Genomic DNA, 22,697 nt, shown 5'->3' on the forward strand with positions numbered 1-22,697 from the left:
CAGCCCCCCCCAGCAGGGCCGCAGACCCCCCACTCCTTCGCCGCAGCTCCGGGATGCTCCCCGATTTTTATTTATCCCTTCAGCTCTCCCCTTCCCCGCTCCCGCTGCTTCTTCGATGTGACGAGGGGCAACCGGCCCCTGCCAGACCCCGGGGGGGACAGACACCCCATTTTCAGGTGGGTGGGTTATGGGGGGACACACAATGGGAATGGGCCAAACGCCTCGTTGAGCGCTGCCAACGCCAAGTCTCCGGGCAGACTTTGGTCCAGCACACTGCAACTGCAACACAAATTATTTATTCATGAAAAGGCCGTGCTGTCGTTCAGGGTTTATGGCAGCGGTCCGGGCTGTATCCCCTCCCGGCTGGGCTGCTGCGCACCTCAGTCCCCTCCCTTCAACACAGAGCATCTCATCGGGCTCCTTCCTACCCGTTGGGAAGGGGCAAAAGAGCAAGGAGGCCCTCACCAGTCCTGTCCGCAGATGATAATTTTTTTTTTTTTTCCCTGGGATTGCTGAAGATGTGAAATCTTCCCCAGGCACTGGCGACAGCTCGCTTCGTGCCTTTGGAGTGCGCCGGGTCCTGGTCCTGCGACCCACCCCCTTGTTTCTAAGCGTGCCAAATATTTGCGGCATCAGGGTGTCTGTGTGGGTCTGTGTGCACGCATATATGTATATTTGTATTCATACACGAGTGTATTAATACACAAGTATTAAAGGGGGAGCTCTGTTTAAGAAAAATTAAAAAGATGCTCACAAGTGCCTATAAAGCAAGATCTGGGGAATGTATGAAAACACAGTTCTTCCAGAAAATCTCCAGCAGGACTGCCAGGCGCACCGGCTCGTATTTGCATCCTGCCATCGCCACCGGCGTTACTGGAGTGCTAGTTTTGAGCCAAGACTATCGGCTCGGATTCGAGACCCGGCTCGGCCAGGATTCCGAGGAAAAAAAAATGAGCTGTATAAACCCTGGCGATGGAAACCCACGGGATTTAGGCACGTGGGTCCCCACTGGAAGGGACGGTTATGCTCAGTACCTGCCTCGGTTGCCCACCTAGTAGGAAGTTTCAGACTGCGTCTTCCCACTCAGGTTTTTTCTATAGCAATGCATTTTCTTGTCCATCCATTGAAACACATCACCACCCTCATCTAGAAGAAAACCTTCCTCTCTCTCAGAGCTGGAGGGAAGAGATGCAACCAGAGTGGCTGGAAATTTTCCCACTGAAGCATTTTTTTCAGTTGAAAATATCTTTCCAAACTACACCGAGTCCTTTCGTGAATGCAAGAACTGTACTCATTACACCTTGGGGAGTTTTGGTTTTTTTCCTAAAAATCCCATGCTTCAGGGACTTCAATTTTTGGCAAGTGTAAACTCCCTTTTTTTTCATGGAGAGAGACTTTGAGTGGAAACCCCCAAACTTTCCAAGAAAAACACTGCAACTAAAGTTGCTTAAACGCATATAAAAATTTTGGCAGTGAAAAAAAGAAATTCCAGCCCCCTTCTGTTGTTTTCTCAGTAGTTTTACATGTTAATTGGCATCTTAATTAATGGCCAGCTATTCCTTCTGTGGAGTTCAATGGGGTGTAGAGACCAGAGGCTAATGCCTGTGCATGCGCCAAGGTGCGATACACATCCGACCAACGCGGGATGCTGCTCCTAATAAAATAGGTGTTTAAAATAACAGCATGTTTAATGGTACCTGATGAAAAAGAAATCGCTAATAACAATCTGCTGAGGAAGCAGAGAGAAGAATGAGATTTACTAGTGACAAGTGCAGGGCTAGCAGGATGGTGCGTGGTTTTAAAATGAGTATTATTTTGGGCACAGCACCTTTGTGTCTGATGAGTGGACAGTTTCTACACTAAAAATGCAGCCACGTGTTACATCGTCTGTTCATAACCTGATTTAGGCTTTGCGGTGTGCCCATAGCCTGTCTTGCTGTCCTGTGGCTGGAGTGGAGGGTTTGGTCAGGAAGAGCCATCTTAGTTATTAAAGGGTTTAAGATGGGCTTCAGGAGGCTCCGAAAATTGCCAAAACCCATGCTGGCAGCCAAATAAAGAAGACTGTGGGAATACCAGATGAAGGGGCTGGATGGACGATTACAGATACCAGGGCGATCGTGGCATGGTGGCCGACCACGACACAGCCACGCTGCTGTCCCTGAGCCTATCCCCAAATAAATCTGGTTTTCACAGACTTTATCCAAAGGCCAGGATTTAGTTTAAAATAAAAACTCACACCCCAATCATCTGCAGTCCTTACTGCCTTAGGGAGTCCTTTCCAGACCAGTTCATATTTCCTCGGTGCTGCTGATGTGCAGGAGGCTGAGGGAGAGGAAATTCCAGATTAGATTTCACACCAGCCCTGAATACCAGTGGGCTTTTCTCTCTGGAAGATGCTCTTGCCACCGGCGAGCACCAGGTTGACCTCCACAGATGCTGCCATGCCGAGGCTGGAGCTGGGCTGCCCTTAAAGCGCGGTAGGATTTCTCCAGTACATTTGACTAACTCCGGAGGCATTTCCCCGAAAGGTACAGATGGTGTTAGATAGGGCTGTCAAGTTTTTTTTTAATAACCTGGTGCATGTGTGGATGAGGGGAGTGAGATGACATTTGGGATAAAAGAATAATGATGAAAAAAATACCAAAAAAAAGCAAATCAACTTATGATAAGTATCTGAGCCCGGATGGGGGAAAGCAAAATAGCATTGGGCAGCGGGAGCGATGCAAAATATAGAGAATAAAATGAGGACCTGCCTATTTCTGGTGTGCCTTGCAGACAAAAACACTGGTGGAAAGGCACAGATCTCCAGCGGATCCCATCCTGCCCTTCTATGCAGAAACCCACCCGGCCCTGCAAAGAAAGCCCAACAGCAGCTCAGGGAGGGATGGGGATGCAGGCAACGGGTTTTGATGTACAACATGGTTCAGAAAAACAAGGGTATCGGGGAGACCCAGCCTTCGCAGAAGACCTGCTGGGAAGTTTGGCTATGCTTAAGAAAGAAAAAAACCTGCCACAGAGCAAAGGGAGAGAGAGGATTAGCTGGAGGAGTCCATGCTGCTACTGCATCCTCAGCATGAGAACTGTGGGATGTATCTCTAAAAGTCCAGCTGCCCAGAAAAACATCTCCAGCAGCCCAGGAAGGCAGGCAGCTTTTTCGGGGAATTTGATCCTGCAAAGCACAACGGAGGATGGGGAGAGGAGGAGGAGAGATGGTGTGCTGGCCTCCCCAAGCCTGGCCGTGAGGTGCAATTCGAAGGCTAATCAACTCAGTGGCCACCATCCATGGGGGAAGATGTTTTTTTTGGCACTAGCAGCAGGGCTTCGCAGGACCTCACAAATTGCAGGCAGCTCCTGGGGATGCCCAAATAAATGATGCTGAAGGGGAAGCACATCAAAGTGATCTTAAAAAAAAATCACCCCTGTTTCACAGGGAAAGAAAGGAAAAAGGCAGCTAAATGTGGAATTAAATAGCAGGTTGTTTAAGCGGTGTAGGGAGGTTTGTGTTTTCCCAGGGTGAGGCCAACCGTGGTGGAGCTGTAGAGTTCAGCTGACCTCCATCTCAAAGGGAAAAGCTCCTGGGGGGTACTCTGGGCAGCCAAGCCAGCGGCACGTCAGTCTGGTAACGTAACAGAGGAGGAACGAGGGCATCGCTGCGCACTCGCCCCCCCCAAAAAATACAATTGGGAAATCACAGGATGCAAAGAGATTAACTGCAGCAGCAAAAACCACCGGCACAAGGTGGAATTGCTGAATGCACACCACAACCCCGCTACTAATGCCGCAGGGTGGCAGGGAGATTTTTCTGGCCAGAGTATTGCAGCCCTGCGTTATAACCACCTTCTCCATTTGATTTCCATTTGTGCTTGGAGGTCTTGATCCACCGGTCCTGCTCCACATCCCGCTGGGACTGGTTTGGGAGCAGGTATCTCCTTCTCCCGAGCACTGGCAGTCTCAGGCTGGTTCCAAGTCATTAGCAACAAGGAAATAAATGATCCAGAGTGTTTCTGGATCAATATCCCGGGAAATAAAGTATGAAGCAAGAAGGGTCTGCAGCAGACCGCCACGCTGCAGCAGGGACTCGACACAATCTGCCTCTTTAAGCAGCCATGTCCATCATATCTAATAAAAAACTGAGCGGTGGATGCTGGAGGTCTCGAGCTGCTAGTATTAAAATATCCTTAGAATTTCCGGGGGAAAAAAAGATAATTTCCTAATGCAAAAAAATATTGCCTCCAACACAAGGGAATTCCACCTTTGACCTCACACTGGCAGGTGAAGATGAATTTCTCACTGTATTAGGCACAAGCGATCACGGCTTGATTACATTTGTTATGTGCAAACGAAGTAAAGCTCAAAGCAGTAATAGATATATATATATACTTGCCACTTTAAAAGGTCCTGTTTCACAAAGCAGAAAATAATTACAAGTCAGATCAATTTGGAGGAAGACTTTAAATGAAAAATGTGTTGAAAAGGGAGAAGCCTTTAAGAATATTTTACCCAAAAAGCAGCAACGCAGACAGAAATTTTTGTTAAAAAAAACAACACGGCTTGGAAAGGAAGTGAAAGAGCCGCCAAGACTAACACATAAAATATAAACACACAAAAAGAAGAAAAGGGAAACTGGTAGTAATTAATAGACTTCAGAAGCTGGGGAAATTAAAGACAGAAGGATATTTTCCAAGATTTTCAAGAAAAGGAGCCTTGCATTAGCAGGGGGCCGATACTACACAGAAATGGGAGATTTATCAATAACACAGAAAAGGCAGAAATGCTCAGTGCAGGTTTCTTCCTGGTATCTGGTGGAAAAAAGACAACGTGCTAATAAAATACTTTCCAAGAGTACGTCGGAGGTACGCCGAACAGCAAGGTGATGGAGCTCAATATTTTTAGGCCAGCAGATCTGAATAACTTGCAAGAGGTGTAAAGGAGGTGGCCAAGGAGCTGTCTGGATAGTTAATGGTGATTTTCAATAGGTCTTGGAACAGTTATTGAAAGTACTAGAGGACTGGGAAGAAGCCAGCACCGTGCCCACGCCTGAAGGGGTGAACGGGACAGGGCTGATTTTAAGCCTTTAAGCCTAGGAGGGATCTTGGACAATTAATGGAACCACTACCACTGAACTTGATAGGTAGAGAATTAGAAGAGGGTGAAGTAATGAATGGCAAACAGGAGTCTGAGGGAAATAGGCAGTGGTGAGCTCACCGTCTTTCACCGATGAGGTGACAAGGGTGTTAGCTAGAGATAATCATACCGATGCAATATCCTTAGCTTTCCGCACAGCCCTTGGCTTGGTCCCATGCGACGGATTGATCGGGAAGCAATACAAAGTCAACAGGGCTTGCATTAAATAGATTAAAACCGCATAACTGGGAGGGCTCAAAGTACAGTTGTAAACAGCGAGTGAGCGTGGAGCAAGCATGTGTCCAGAGGCATCGCAGGTGAGCAGCTTTGGGCTGCAGCATGCCTGGGTAAGGTAAGGACTCGGGTGGTCTGCATATCCCGCCTGTGGCACCGGCATAGGCAGAGGAGCTAAACGCTAGGGATCAGAGCAACCTGGCAAGAAGACAGAGGAGGGTTTTATTCTCCATATCCAGCTCAGAGCCCTGCACAGCGGGACTCTCCAGAAATCACGTCTCTGGCAGCAGGGGTAGGAGCCAGTGGCTCAAAACCCTCAGGCTGCTGTGGGGTCCTGCAGCAGGCGGAGGGATGGGAAGCCCTCTGGGATGGCATCAGACTTGATACGGGTGTTTTTAAATAAACAGGGCACCTCCCACCCTGGCTCATAACTTTTTTGAGGATTGCTCGCTTTGCGTGTCTCTCCTGGGCTTGAAAGAGTGGTATGGCCACCACCTTGCCACCACCACCGAGCACAGCAGCCAGAGTATTCCCAAGGTCTCATGACATTAGATTGAAATATGCAGCTTTGGAAACTGGAATGATATTCATTTTTGCTTCGCCCTCATTTCCTCCCCCCAGTTAATTGAATTCCAGGAGTATACAATCACCTGATGTTGTCCCCAGGTTTTCTCTTATCTACTTGGTCTCTAGCTAAATTACCCCAAAGACCAATTAAAGAACAGAATGATATTGCAGCAAGCAGGACTACTGCTAATCTTCCGGTAGACTGTAGCTTACAAAAGTGATTGAAATGGTTGGAAATTACATTAGTTGAAGGAGGTCAGCCTTTGAGTTGTAAGTAGCATTTTTCTTTTTTAATATGTGGCTGCTTCAATGCTAATAATCTCTCACAGGTCAACAAAAGTCAAGACCTGGGTTAACCAGAAAGAGAAACTCCTGTGTGTCCTTGGGTTTAATACCAGTTTGCAAAGAGCTGAGGAGAAAACGATGAAATGTTTTGCATTCTGCAATAACCCTCATTGTCTCAGAGGGGAAATGGGTTTGCAGAGAGAGGAAGGACAGGGATGGCTAATGGGCATGTTACAGGCATGTGTACAATAAATTACCTTGATTGTCTCCTTTGTGCTGGGCACGGGCTAAGTGCATTTACTGGTCACTGAATGTATCGCATTAACCTGCTGCATACAGTATGTGTCTGTTTATCCTGCCAATTACTGCAAATCTAATCAGCTTTAGCTGGGTAAAAATAGAGCCAGTTTCCGTGTGGAAATCAAGAGGCACAAAAACAGCAACGAAGAAGCTGATCCTGATCAACTGAGCACATGGGAGGGAAGATGCGCAGTGCTGGGAACATGAGATGTGTTATGATGCTTTCTTCCTTGTGGCCAGATGGATCTTTTCCCCCAGGCCTGTATTCTCCCCAGCACCCCTCAGGCAGCCCGAAGGAAGGAGCTGGGGAGCGTGGGAACCGCAGGCAGGCAGGCAGAGACCTCCTCCGAGCACTGATGTTTTGTGTGCTTTCAGGAGCGAAGGAATAGGGCTGCAATCAGCTGGAAGGGACAAACGAGTCGAGACTGAGGCAGAGGAGGCAAAGGTGTGCATGAGGTGTTTTGCAGTGAGGGCAAAGAAAGATGAGCAGGTAACACAGGTCATTTGGCATTCAGGCTGGGGGAAAAACCATGTTGGTGCAGGTTTAGGTAAATTGGTAGATGGATGATGGCCAGGTTTGAGTTCCTATGTGCTGTGGAACATAGCCAGCAAGTGTTTTCGGTAAAACCAACCTGCTATCCTGTGTAAAGGCCCGCAAAGCAAATATCATACAAGGAGAAAAGGAGCAGTTCGTGGCTCCGCAGGTGGTGGCATCTCGTCCTCCTTCCCTCTCTCCATCCCTCTGTGACGTTTGCTGAAGGATGGAGGTAGCTTTTGCCCACTGTGATCTTGGAAGCTGAAAAATAAAGCCAAGGGAAAACAATATGATTCCCCACCCAAGATGTCTCACTTGCCCTTTTATTTTACTGGATCACCCTACAATAAATGTGCATCGAGCTGTTTGTTCATGATGAAATCCAGATCCTGCTCACGATCACCACTCTGCAAGACACAGCCTGCTGTGCAGTGGTCCTGCTTTGCCCTCCTCATCCCAGGTGGCAAACCTCTGCAATTGGCAATACCATAACATAATTTATTTGAAGGGACTTGGCTTCCCCAGCCACCTACATCTCCCTGTACTTTCCACCCTGCTAGTCTGCCCACTGCTCTCGTGGAGGTTTGGCATACCCCTTGGGATGGCAGAAAACCCAAGGTGACTAATTTTCCATAGCTGAAAGATGCTTTTAAATAAAACTGAGGTAGCCAGTCTTAACCAAACAAAACACGGCCTTCATTTCAAGCCTCTGAATTTTATGTCTGAGACCAAGGAGCGGGAACGCTGCTGATAATTAAGGGACATCTGTCACCCGCGTGTTCCTGCTGGTTTTGTCAGGAAATGCGGCTGACATAATGTGAAGAGAAGAAACCTGCTTTGGAAAATGACTTGGCGTGCTGGTTTCCATCTTCATCACTGCCATGTGCAAAGGTTGCTCCTGCCCGCTGATGGTAGAAAGGGCCAGAGGAGCTAACACAGAGCTCGTCAGCCTGCCCACCCAGGATGGGTTACATCCCAGAGCTTTGTCAAACCTCGTAGCAAAAGCCATGTCTGCTCCCTCTGTCCCACCTCAGTCCTGAGACAGGCTTCAACCTGCGTGAGATTTAAAAAAATAAACAACTCGGAGGTGGGTTTTTTTTGTTTTGGGGGCATTTGGGCTGTTTTCTGGAAAGAGCTTGGTCTTTTCCAGCTTAACAGCCACAGAAAGTCACCTTTTTTTAATTTGGAAAGCTCTCATAAAGAATTCCAGGACATCTAGAGCTGAGGGTTCCGAGTATTAGCCAAAATGCCTTTTTTTTTTTTTCTCAAGCTCCCAATGGATACCAACATCTGATTTTGCCAATGGGGAAACTGAGGCAGGGACCAACGACACGTTTTGGCAAAGGTCACACAGAAAGGCAGTACCACTGCTGGCACACAGTCATGGTTGGAAAGAAACACTCGCTCCTCTGGTCTGCCCCTTTGGAAAAGATGCCGCTTCTGAACCCCAGGATCGGGATTTGCTTTTGATGGAAGAAATAAGGCTCCTTCCCTGTTTGCAAGAGAACAGAAGATTATCGGTGCTCTGCAGCTCATCGTGCATTGGCACAGCCGCTCCTGTTACTAACTTGGACCATAGGATTTTTAGGCAGGGTTGTCCTCTCTGCAGGACCGCCTGCCACTCGCCAGCCTCGGCAAAGCCAAACATTAAGCTTAAAACCGTGGACACTCAGGAATCAACCACGTAATGAAGCAGTTTGGCACCTGATTAGAAAGAAGGGATTACACTTTCAGTTTAATAGAGATTCTAATGTACAAATTTCTATGTGAATAATGAATGTTTGGAAACGCTTTGAGCATTGCAAATGGTAAGGACAGTGTATTTTCCTGAGTTCAGAAAGCCAGTGGCAGTAGTTCCCAGAATTGTTTGGACTGTAGAATAGAGATTTATAATTCATAACAAAGAAGAAAAGTCTTTCATTGAAGCAAGAAGACACAGTGATGTAAAAAAGTTGACATTACTCATATTCTTTTCTTATGAAATACTGTCACGCAAGGGTGTTCAAGGATCTTTTTTTCTGAGCAGATAAACAGCTATTGAAGGATTTATTCCATATTTGATGTAGTTTTTCAAACAAGGTTTCTTTTTTACGGCCTGTTTTGTAGGGGATTTAAGCAGATGCACTCTGCAGTCTGGAATAGCATGTTTAGACTGTCTAAACACATGAAACTCCTTTACTTCCCAAAAGCCGGAGTAGAAAGCTATCCTACACATTTCAGGCGTTGTGTTTAAAAAAAAAACCAAAGCACAAAACAAACCTCCACAAAACTCAAAGCCAGATTCACAGGGTTTCAAGATCTGCTTAAGGAATCAGCAAGCAGGATTCAGGAGTAGTTAACAACAGACTGTATTACATGGTACCTATTAACATGGGATAATCCAGGAGAAAAAGAAAGGGCAAGGGATAAAGGAACGTCGCCCTAGAACAGCGAGACATTTAGAAATCAAGCCATGAGAATCCTAAACCACCAGATTAATTCAGCTGTCACTGGCAAGTGGCACCCCAGGCACAAAGCATGGGAGGCAGCAGGGATGAAGAAGAAAAGGGTATTTGAATTTTCACTGTGATGAAATGCACACCTTGGTCCTGCCGCAACAGAGGATCCCAGGAGCACGTGGTGCTTATAAATCCCAGCTGGAACTCTTCTGAAGTGGGGGCAAATTTGGATTTGGACTGAAACTCCACTGCTCATCCCAGACAGAATGGGATGAACAGAGCTTCCCAAAAGGAGCAGAGCTGGAGGCTACCTTCCCTGTCCTCCCTCTCGTTCATTTCTTACCCAGTTTCATTTTTAGCCAGGAATAAAATCTTCCTTGGGTTTCCACCTCCTAGAAGTGCTCTTCTTCTCACAACAACCCCGAGTTCCTCCTTTACCCTCTACACATATTTACCAGTGTTACTTGACCCTTCCCTCCAAACTTCCTTTGTGATTAAAGACACCAGGATTTTCAAGAGCCTGTGAATTTTGCATGGTTAATTCTGGAGAAGGTCTCAGACTGAAAGTCAGTGCCAAATGAATATCTGCTTCAATTTCTCTCCTATCTTGAATGCCCCAGGGCCTGCCATCTTCATTAGGAACTGAAGAACATACAGGGGTCTGAAGAGCATACAGGGGTCTGAATTTTTAAAGTAAGGGGCCCAAGTCAAACTCTGGTGTGAAAAGCCTCCAAGTTATTTGTTGAAAGTGAAAATTTGGAAGAAACTGGCTTTCAAGCCACATGCAGGCACCCAGCTGACTACCAGAGCTGCTGAGGACTCAGCTTTGGTCTTCAGCTCTGAATGTATTGATCCTATGTGCTTGTACACAGCCCTGGAGTGCTGCAGAGCATCCTTTGCTCCAACTGACATGCTGGCAGCACTCAGCCCCATACAGGATCCGTCCCTAAATCTGTGTACAAACCTCCAAAATTGCAACAGCCTGCTTTCCCTGCTGGGCAGAGGGGCATGTCCTAAAAGGGGAAATCACATCCTGGGAAAAACCAGAGCCATTTGAAATGAAATCCTGGCCCAGCTGAAGTCATTGAAGGTTTCGCTACGAGTTTGAACAGGGCTGGGATCTCGCTCCGTCTGCAACAGGCATCTGTTCCAGTGTCCCAGAAAGACCTCTTTAAACAAAAGCAGGCTGCCCATGGTTTTCATCAGTCTCAAGTATTTCCTGTGTTTATTTTCTGGGCCAAGCCCCAGATTTGCCAATTGCTGTACTATACATTCTGCTGGCCTGCACTCCCTCCGATGCAGTCAGATGTTCTGAGTATATTCCTTTCCTATCCTAAACCGCTGAGTTGTGCCACTCTGAGCCACAAGTCCCACTCCATGCTCCTCCTCAAATACCTCTGGTTTATATTTACTCCACAAAATGCTTTGGGATCGTTTTGGGAAGAAAGACGCTCCAGCAATGTAAGATGACACCATCGTTCGGTGGCTCTTTCCATGAGGATGTGACTGCAGCCTGGCAATTTGCTATTCCCGTCCCATGAAATCAGAGTGCTTCAGAGGTATGAGAGGGACTGGAGGCTTGGGTGCGGGGTTTCTTCTTGCCCCTTGGCCACAGCAGCAAGGGAGCAGCCGGAGATGGGCTGCCCATGGAGGTCCGCCCGAGCTCCGCCTGGACCGCGTGTGAACCACAGTTTCCACGGGAAAACCACCATGACCAAAAGGACGGCCTCAGCAAACAGCAGCACTTGGCCAAGCATGGTTTTATTGCAAAACTGCTGTCTCAGAGAAGTCACTTGCTCCTTTACCACCCCTGTTTTTTCATCTGTCAGCTAGAAATAATTGCAAGCACGTGATGCTAACTTTCAGGTCCAGAAGGACCAGGGAAAAAGACAGGCTGTACGCTGGCTGCTGACATAGCCCTCACCCACCTGGTTCAAGACACTGCTGTTCCTGCTTTACACTGAAATCCTGGGCAGAAAAGCACAGATCAGTCTTGCCGGTGGGCCTCAGGGTCGGCCCTTCATCCCATCTGCTCTGAATCACCCACTGTGGCTGGGACAGGAGCAGACGGCTCCAAACCCCGAGCCACGTTGGCTGAAGTCCACAGGAAAAGCTGTCAGCGTGTGACGCAGAGCCAAGCAGCTCTGGGCTTTGGGATCTAGACACATTACCTTTCCCTTCCCCTCACTGCTATTGCCTATCGCTTTCCAGCCACCAACCCCAAAAAATACCCGCCAGTTAACTTGTCCACCAGAAAGCCACCCGCTCCAGAAGAGCACTGCACTGGACAGGCAGATGGGGAAAGCGAGGCACGGGGACGGATCTGCCCAGCATTGCGCCGTGAATCACTGCAGAGGCAGGTCAAGGACAAAGATATCTCCTAGCCCAAGGCTTCATCTTGCTTCTTCCATGTGTTAGCAGCAGTGTGCCCCGCTGCAGCTGCACCAGGCGTAAATACAGGAACGAGTGTCCTCTGTGTGGCCATCTCAGCTCCTTCCCTTGGTGGCTGGCATCTCCACACTGCTGGGAGGGACCGACATCTGAATAGTTTCACTAACACTTCTTCCACAAAACTATAGATCTTGGGATTGTTTTTCCAAAGGTTCAAAACCAAAAAGGAGACTTTCATCCCACTCTGCCATGTGGTCTCCCAAAGTTTGCATTTCTTTTCAAAAGCTCAAATTGGGAGGACTGTGTTGCTTTCCCTTTTTAAAAATTCCTCTTATTTTTTTAATCTCATGCTGTTAAGACTGATTTCTTAACTTCTTTGGATTGCCATTTTTTAACCCTGTAGATGATTGTTGCTAATAATTTAGCAACACCTGTGTTGAGAAGTAGAGACCAAGTCCCGTCAGTTGTTCCGGTGGTCAAACACACTGCATTTTGAGAGCTGGAGAGCTGTGCACACCCCTCCAACCAAGGAAGGGTTAAAATACTGCTGGGTGTCTGTATACAGAACAGATCTCAGGCTGGTCCATTTGATAATTAGGTGGTTCGTGTTGTAGCTGAGGTTGGGAGATTTTTGGCAGACGCAGACTAGAAGATGATGGCCCATCCTTTACTGTCTGCCCTCATAGCTAGACCCAGAGGATGACAAGCAATAAACATACAAACTGTTTTTCCCAGAGCAACACCCACTAGAGCTACGACTTGTTCTTTGACTTTTTGTGGTTAATACTGCGTTTTTTAATGGTGATTTCCTATTTACATTCAAACAATGCCCAGAATCCCTCGGCAGTGTGGACATCCCATGCTCTCCACATTCACTGCTTCAAAACACACCTCTGCCCCATAAAACACCCACTGTGCAGATGAGATCTGGGAGAGACCCCTGACTTTTCACAGTTGAAGGACTGAGAAGCGCTGCAGGAAGGTTTCCCTTTTCTGAGGAGGGACTGATGACCCAGGGGCCACCCCTGACAAGTGTCAGTCACCCCTTTTTCTTACAAGCATCCAAAAGGATGCCACGACCCTGCAGGTCTGTGTTTTGAGCCTAACAACCCTTGTTTCCAGGCTGAGCAAAGCCAGGTCTTTGCAAGTCCATCCTATATAGGGGCACTCTAAAGTGGGGAACGCTGGACTTTGCTCAAGTCTCATCAGCACCACATGAAGCCCAGTAAAGACCTCTCCCATCCCCATCTGATGCTCCTGTTCACACACAGCGGTGTGAGAAGGTCTTCGTCTCATTGAGTTTGCTGCGGGCTGTCACCTACCGACATGCTTTTGATTTACAGCTGCCTCATCAATTCTTCCCCTCCCACATTTCAGCATGGCAGTGAAGTTACTTTAGTTGGCCTGGTTGGGCAGTACGAAGATTGGGTGCCCAAAATGGGCACGGCTTTGCCTGTTCCCAAAATGTACAGGAAAAAGTCACGTTTTCCATGATTGCTGGGGTTTACAGCAACAGTAGGTTCCTGGCACCCTCTAATGGAAAAGATAAGTCACTGAATTACCATTCCCTCGGTCTGTGAGTCTTGGCTCCTGCATTTCTATTTTTAATCCAATATCACAGTAATAACTTCTAGCCAGGCACGATACACCCTGTGCCAGCATGGACCTGGAGAATGTGCTGAACAAATGTCAAGGCTGCTCTGGGGAAGGAGAAGCTGCCTGGTGCTCGCCCCCCAAGCCCTGGAAGCCAGCGCGCACAGGGATTGCTGCTTTACTTATGGAAATGCAAGGCAATAGCTAATCAGCTCTGACATTTGTGCCTTGTTCGTGAATTTAAGACACTTGCTAGTGGGCTAGTCATATTACATTGCCTGTCCTTCCCTTTCCCCCTCCTCTCCCTCGGCCACATTGATAGAGTGGCATTTTCCAGGTTATTTTTCCAAGTTTGGCAGCCTGGGAGCATCTCAAATCTCTGCCCAGGTTAGACTGGGCTCTGCAGCTGGTTCGTAAACAGAATTATAAGGGGTTTTTTAAAGCTTAGCTCTTGCTAGAAAGTGACACCCATAGCCAGAGAAGTCCTGCACGCAGCCCTTTGGCAGAGCTTTCAAAAGATTTGTCCCCGGGTGGTGGGGGACACCTGACATTTAGAGGCACAGAAAAAGCCTGGGTGGTGGCAAGCACAGCGTTCCTGCAATGATCCAGCAGCCTCACGCAGCCCACGGCCAGGCGGAGGGGACATCACGCTGCCGGCTTTTGGCATCTCGTGCGGGAGCTTGGCTTGGGTCTGAGGATCCCTAAATGGACCGTGGGGAAGGACTGGCTTTTCCTTGGGTGGCTCAGCGAGATCCCTGCCCCAGGTAAAACATGGCATTTCTGCCAAGTACGAGCGTGTCCATTGCTGACCTGCCAATAGAGGACGTGGAGTACAAGGAGGACCCAGCCCATCAATCACGCTTTCATCCTTTACACACTATACCCAGAGATAGAGAAAATCATTTAAATAACTGTTTAATACAGTAAAATCTAATTTCCAGGAAACACTGATCCATGCCAGTCTCAAAGCTCTGAATTTACTGCAGCATGCTGGAGGTTTGCAAACTTAGCAGCCTGTAAGGTGGTATTTCCCTTGGCAAAAGGCTCCCCCAAAACAATGAAAGCGAAAGAAAAAAGCAAACTGCCTTGAGCCTGGTAAATGTGCCATCGCTGACACCAAGAGTTTAACACCCCCATAGCTACCTGCGCATCTTTTGTCTCACAACAGGGAGCAAAAACCAGGCTGCAAAGTGCCAGATCATAAAAAAGCATGGAGGACCGGTATTCCCTGAGGGCTAGCTGAGACCGTCGGATGTATTTTACCGGTAAGTTTAAGGCACAGTTGAACAGAGACCTCTCGAAGTGAAAGCTAGTACTCAAATTCAGCAGGTCTCTTCTAAAATCCCTTTAAAATCCTTTTACTTTTAGAATCCCGGTTTCCACAGCAACAAGACACACAGCTCTCTGCGGAGTTTAGGGCTATAAATAAACCCTAGATCTATAGTTGTGATATTAGCTATGAGGGCTTTAAAAAATTGCATGTGGTAATGAAGTGAAAGGATCAGTGCTGAAAGGAAATAAATTTAATGAGGAAAAGATGGTTCTTAACTCGGTTTAGAGAGTAGCTTTGAACAAAGGAAAACCGACAAAACACACTGCCTGGTAAGATCCTGCCTTTTCTAAGGGTCGTATTGATTTCAATCGAATTGTTGGAAACAGTGCTTTGCAACCTCCGTTTTACATATGTTTAAACTCTGTGTTTAAATGGTCGTCTTAAAAAAGAAGGAGAAATGGCCATTAGCCGTTGTTTTCACAGCCTCGCTGTTTCTGGGGAAGCAATTAAGCAGCTAACACTGGGCCAGATTTGAATAGCCTTATCCATATTGAACCTTGCCTGCCGTACCAGTGACTCCACTGGCTCTGCTTTAGAGAGCGTCCCTATTTAGAAAACGACTTCTATGTGTGCTAACTTTAAACACATATTTTAATCCTAATTGCTTTTCTGAACTGGGACCGTTGGCTGCTGCGGGACTGCCTGCAGGGGAAGATGCTATTCCACGAGACGCAGTCAGAGGGCAGGAATTTGGTCTGCTGGATCTAAAGAAGTGCTGTCCTTACCCCTTGACATCAGCGTATAAACAAAGACGCAAGCCCATAAAGAAAGATAAATATTAGCTGTGTTAGCAGCAAAGAGGAAATTAAATAACTATCACATGGCATAAAAACAAGCTTGTCAGGGAAGAGAGAACTGGTGGTTTTGAGCTTGCAGAACAGATTTGTATACAGTAGTGAGGAGGAGGAGATGAGGAAGGAGAAGAAAGGAAACACAAATCAAAGAGTTATTTGGAGTTTCCTCTATTACAGACAGAAGGTCCATGTTATTCAAACAGATGTACCGCATGTCACCAGTTTTCTGGTGTTTGTTATTTTAAGGATGGTCTTAGGAAGAAAATAAATTCCATTCTGAGGCTCCTTTATATCCATTTTAGGCAGTCTGTGGAGAGAAGCCCAAAGAGTGGGGCTGTGGAGATTCCTCCCGGCTGAGCTAGTGGTACCTCCTCTGCTCTCTCCCCAGCAGGGAATTTTACTGAATTGCTGGGAAGGGAAGCCACCAGCACCTCCACCTCAGCTGGGTCAGGTTGGGGCAGAATCCCACCATCAGAACCATGAAGCTGCATTGCTGCTGCTGGCCAAGGGATCAGAAGCACTGGGAGAAAAATAACATCTGTTACGACATGGATAGACTTGGGCAAAATCCAGGCAAAAATTGCATGTGTTTATGTGTAAATGGGAAGCAGCTATCTGGCCAGCAATTCTCTACACAGTCCCCAGTGAAGACACCTCTGCCTGGTGTCTGGGGGGACAGAAGGGCTCTGCAGCGAGACTGGGATAATTCATTTAAATGTGATCCCTTCAAGTTCAACCTGGGATCTGAACGTCAGTCTGGGTTCTCCCTGGCCTCATCACCAGGTGGAAAGATTATGTGGATGGTGGTCTGCAGTTCTGCCTCTCCAAATTAATTGGCTTTGCAACCCAGAATAAAATAGGAAACGGAATGACATTGCAGTCTCCCATGAGCAACAGCAGAAACAGGTTTTGTTTCTCCTGAAGATGTTGGCTTGCCCATGGTAAGAAAAGCAAGATATAAAGCATGTTATTCTGGTCACCAACACAACTGGTCTGACGGAGAGACTGATGCAGACTATATCACGTGTTATAAATCTGAAAGCAGGACAAAGCAGTCTGCTATTGAGGCAAGTCTTACATGAGGCAGCTCTGACAGAGGCACATGCACCCATTTGAACTGATGTTTTTTTCTAACATTGCCACGTTCAGAGAAAAACTGTGCTGTAGGAACTTTCTGGTGGGAAAGAAACGTTATCCTTATACAGAAAAAAAAAAAATTAAATGCCCAGCTGCAAGTTCTGGGCTCAGAGTGCAAACATTTAATTCCTGCACCTTCTGCCCTAGTGACATTTATGGATTGATTCATGTTTTCCAAAGGGCTTTCAAGCTTCTGTGCTCCTTGGTACCACTTAGTCTGGATAAAAGCAAAGCAAAAGAAGACATACGAAAAACCTTTCCCTTCAGAGAACACATCGGGCATAAGACACACACTCTGGGACTGATGGTATGTTTCTTTTCCTGTGATTAACTGATCACCACATAGGACATTTTAGAAGCAGCCCTTTTAATAGAAGACACAAAAAGTTGGAATCAATAAGCAATAGTAAAAGAAAAAAAAAAAAAGACATTGCAGAGGAAGCAGGCACCAGGCCCATTCTCCGAGGGCTCTGTCCTGCTCCCACTGAAATCAAAAGGAGTTTTGGAGTTGGCTGCAGTGGGAACAGGAACAGTCCTTAAGGCACTAATTAGTACAGCTGGCTGAATAATGCATAATGAACAGTTCATTCAGCTAATTTCATCTCTTTTTCTATTCATGAATTGCCCGTGAACCAATCCCAATTTTCTCATTTTGGTCGTCATTCAGAAGTTATTTGTGGGTTTCTTCAGGAAATCATCCCCAGCGTGCAATTCCAGCGCGCATCGCAACATGTAAATATTTGAAGTTTGCCCAGAAGTGTTTAAAGTGTGGGGCTAGCAGGTAGGGCAGATGACATTACCTCTCTTGCCCGAGCTGATATTTCTGTACCCAAGTGCACCATGAATTTCAAATGCTGCAAAGAAACGCTGAACTTTACATTCATATTCGGTAAATACTTGTGCATGTTCCTTTTCTTCCTCGTGCTTTCTCCTTGAGCATTTTAAATGCATCTAGCTGGTTAGTGGAATACCGACCAAAGGCAGAGAGAGGAGGGATATGATGTGAAAACACCCCAAGGAATGTCACTGGAATAGTCAAGTAAATACTTCCAGACCTTCCTTTCCAGCTGTAAAGTGATTTGGCTGTAGCACAGAGTAAATTAACATTGTGTAATGGATGAGAGCTGGAATCAGCCTGTGGATAGGAGCGGACGACTCCACTCCGGGTTGCTGCACGTCCCTCCCAGGCTGCCAGAGCAGGACCCTGTGCATGGGGCAAACGTTGGCTCCGGCAACCTGGACCCCGACGTGGCAAGCAGCTATGCTAGCTCAAGTAAACGGAAACTGAAAATTATTGTAACACACCCTTGCTTTGTAAAGAGTCTCCCAAAATGTGACGTTCCTGGGGTGAGATTAAAGTAAGGAAGAATTCAGAGCAGGAATCAAAAGGAGATAGCTGCCCTGTGACTGGGACGGTGGGCACAGGGAAGCTGTAGCTTCAGCAAAGGCTGAGACATCCTCATCCCTCCAGCCACGCAGAGCAGGAGAGGGAGGGACAGGCCAAAGCACAGGCAGTGACAGACAGGGAAAACCAAAAATGTTTCTTTTGCAGTGGTTTCCAAGACGGATGCAAGGAGTAAGGGAAGGGAACTGGGGGAAGTGTTTTTGGCTGCCAGGGACTGTGGATTTTCATGCTGAAGCAAGCCCCACAGGGAACCGCACAAAGCCAGAAGGTCTGCCTGGCTTCTGTGGCCAAGAAGGGACATGCCAGGGCTATCCCGCAGGGGAAGGGACACAGGGGACACGGGCCGAGGAAAGCTTAGGCCTGACTCACACTTTGAATTTTGAAAGGTGACAGATGAGACAGGGGGGTGGTGGAGGGGGGACCTTTACTCAGGGAGAGGCAAGTCTATCCCTTACGCCTTCAGCTGGAAAAAACCCTGAAAAATCCCTATTTAAAGACACGTCTGTGCCTGCCAGAGTCTATCGGCAGAGGGCAGTGACACTCGCACACACACGCGTGCACACACACACATCCCCGACACATCACTGCCAGCCTTTAATCCATCCTGCTTTTGCTGCTGTCACAGCAAGGACACCTTCTGCAACCCCTGTCCAAACCAAAGGCTTTCGGTTTATTACTTGAAAGGCATACTGCAAGGGATACTGCAGGCCTGACATCTGGCTGCCTTTTTTTTTTTTTCTTTCCCCAAAGCCCACGTGATATTTTTCTATGTGCTTCAAAGCTGGGGTTTGTTTGTTTTTTCAAAACCAAGAGCTCCAATTCCAGCATCTGCGAGAAACCTTACAGGAAATAACCCGTGTGCACAGAAGTAGTTGAGTGCACATGCAATAGCAATATTTATCTTTCCCTTCCGTATAACGGCACAGACGGCACGCAAGGCTATTGCTCTTGTCACTCACGGCATCCATCCCGGCAGAAAAGGAGACGGGCGAGTTTAGGGTGGAGCTGCAGGATCAGAAGACTTAGTTAGAATCACAGAATCACAGAATGGTTTGGGTTGGAAGGGACCTTAAAGATCACCTAGTTCCAACCCCCCCGCCATGGGCAGGGACACCCTCCACTAGACCAGGTTGCTCAAAGCCCCATCCAACCTGACCTTGAACACTTCCAGGGATGGAGCATCCACAGCTTCCCTGGGCAACCTGTTCCAGAGTCTCACCACCCTCACAGTAAAGAATTTTTTCCTAGTATCTAATCTAAATCTATCCTCTTTCAGTTTAAAGCCATTACGCCTTGTCCTATTAGTACATGCCCTTGTAAAAAGTCCCTTCACTGAGGCTGAGTGGGGAAGAGGAATGCGAGAGGTGGACGTAAGGCAGGTCAGAATGGGCAATTTTATTTGGCAATGGGGAGCAATGTTTTGGAAGAGGGCAGCCAGGAAGGGTGTGTGGGGAGAGGCAGGGGACAATCAGCCGTGGAAACTTTGTGCGAGGTGGGATCGAGCAGAAGAAATGCAAGGAGGTAGTGCTGGGTACCACACTAGGAGCCAGCAGCTCCAGGGTGAAAGTCCACAGAGGTCCCACTCAAAACAACACAGAGCTGGTCTGTCAGGTTTTACGTACATCAATATACAGAAGTCTGCTTTCTCTCAGCGTATTGTCCTGGGACAGCATTCAATCCCAAAAGGGGGGAAAGCTGGCTTGGGGTGGAGCCCATGTGAGGGAATGATGCCCGTCACAGCTAACTCATACCCAGCGAGACCAAGACAGCAGCAGGTTCATCATCATTTTGGTAGAAGACTTAGAATTTCCAGGCTGAATTTCTGGCAGAAGCGCTAAGATTTAAGCCACATTTAGGAGGTTTAAAAATGCCAAACATTAAAAACTTCTGGCCATTTAATGACAAGTGTTGAACAGCCTCCTAAAGGAACTGGAGAACTTTTAAAATGTGATAGACAAAAGCTCTGAAAAGGTCCCTGTGGAGGAGTCCTGTGGGCTGGGAGCATTGGGCACGAGATAGATCTGGGTAACACAACTGGCCTTTTAGCCAGCAGCCTCCTAAACAAAGCTCCCCCTCTCATTTCAATGGTAGAGATTCTCATCTCCTGTTGACTCCGTGGATGGATAAAAAAGTGAAATAGCTCCTTTCACACTGGACTCAGTTACCCACCTCACAGTGAATTATTTCAGTTAACTTTTATATGCTTTTGGACATTCCATGTTGCATTGAGTCAAACTCATATGAAGAAGAAATTATCATGGTGGATTTGGCTACGCTTGTTCTGACATGCTGTTTAAAGGGAAGAAACACTTCAGCCAGGCTCCCTGTTAAACAGGATTGAGGAAACCCAAATACAAGAATTCAGACCCTCAAGACAGCAGGTGAGAACTAAAGTAGATGTGTCCAGTGTGGAAGAAATGGACCCTCTCCTGACCAAGACATTCAGTAACAGCCTCTGCATGTTCTGAAAATACAAAAAGAGGAAAATAACTGCACTCTCAGTTATTGTTTACTGATTACTCTGACACGAAATCTTCCCCAGCTGTTCATCTCAAACATGCACAAGGAGAATTTGCAGGAGGAGAGAAGATGCAGGAAATAGGATGAGCTGGGGATGAAACAAGGAGCCAGTTTTGGTGTCCCGAGCACTGCGCTCTTACAGGGAACATGGCTGTACAGGCACCCCAGAACGACCTTCACTCACAAGTCACTGTCTTGAGCAAGTAGTAACACGAGCTCTTACAAAGTTGATTTATCTTGCTGAGGGCGGTTCCTTGCTTTGCCCGCTGGCTAGCCAGGAATTCTTGGTGGCTTGTGACAAAATTATATGTCCTGCTTCTTTTGGTTTCCTCGGGCTTCACCCAAAGCCACTTCTAATCAGAAAAAAGGCTCCAAGTTCATATACTATACTTGAGATTAGAGTTTGTTTTACTGCCTGGCATTGAAGACAAACAATTTCTGCTCTGGCTGTAAACCACAGACTCATTCTTTAGCAGCAAAATTCACATTCAAACTTCCATTTGGGCTCAGGCTTAGACCTAGTTCCCAAGCAGAAAAGTTTAAACCTTCACCGTGCCACAGACCAGGCAATCATCAGATACCTGACTTTGAGCACAGCATAGTGCTTTCAGGATAGATTAATGCTGGGATAAAGACAGCAATATAAGCAGAAAGGCCACCAAAGAACTTGGTGTCCTTACGCCTACTGCCTGCCCTGTGCTTCAATTCAATGCAAACCTTTCCTAAGGGACTGAGAGCACTTCCTCTGTTTTCCGCATATCCTTTCCTCCAATGGACAATACCGGGCACAGCAGGAAAAGGAAGCGCATATGGTTTGCACTCAATGACGGGTCACTAGAGGGAAAGGAGAGGCTGTGGGATATTCAAGGACCCTTTCACAGCAGGAGTCTGCGACACAGAAGCAGAGTTGTGTAGCTTTACAATATATGACATTATGCAACCCCAGTAAGTGTCCTTTGACTGCTTAGTCTTGCATTTCAGTAGGACTTCAATAAATGCAGTTGATGGTCCACGATATTCCACAGGGAAATAAAAAAGGATAAACTACCAGCATTTGGAATTTTTGTGGTGCAGCAGTTAGTCTTAGCAAGGTGTATAATGAGATTTTCAATAAACCATCACCCAAAGGAATAAGCCTTTTTCTCGTATATGATACCAACACGAGTGTTCACACAACTCAAGTGACAAAGCCGCCCGCATTTGGGCATTGTGTGCATCCTATAAAGACCAACTCAAGACAAAATGCAATTGTGCTTTTAAAAACATCAATGTTCGCTCTTTTGTTTATCTGCATTGCAGCAGTATTGCACTTGCTAAAGTAAAACACACGGTCCATCTTCCAAGAAGATTACAATCATATAAAAATCAAGTCTGGAATCATCCTTTGCCTGCCTGGGGCTGCATTTAAAAATGTTATTCCTGGCCTGCTCCACTTAAACATCTCCACCTGTGTCATTTATCTAGCTGATGCGTAATCTGGCTACTGGGCTACAACAGACATACAGCCGAGTCCCATGGAAAAACACTATGAAAAAAAGAAGTTATGCGTCTGCCTCTTGGTTGCTGGATGCCATCCGTAGGCAAATCTGAAGATGATAAAGCTGTTTCAAAATGTGCATTGCTATGTTGCTGTCAGCCAGAATCCGGGTTTAGAATGGAGAGTAGGAATGGGGCAGGGGGAATTACCATTTTAAGAGGCCTTTGGTGTCTCTTTTGTTTCCACACTGTATTTAAAGACAATCTGAAGTCAACTGCCAAATTGGCCTTGACTGCAGAGCGCAGCTTGGTTTGGTGAGACTGCTCAGGCAAACGTCGGTGCCAAAAGCTTTATCAGGATTTTGGCATCATGCACCCCACAGGAGCTGATGCCATACTGCACCCCTCTGCTCCATCCTTGAGGCTCTTTGCCCTCCTAGAACAAGAGCAAAGGAAAGAGGGCATCGTAGCCATTCCGTCTGGTACTCCGTAAGGCTCCTCCTGGCTGAAATGACGATGATTTTGACAGAAAAGTCAGGAAAAAGCCATGTACCACACCGGAGGC

The sequence above is a fragment of the Haliaeetus albicilla genome, chromosome 10 (assembly GCF_947461875.1).
Source record: "Haliaeetus albicilla chromosome 10, bHalAlb1.1, whole genome shotgun sequence".
Lineage (NCBI taxonomy): Eukaryota > Metazoa > Chordata > Aves > Accipitriformes > Accipitridae > Haliaeetus > Haliaeetus albicilla.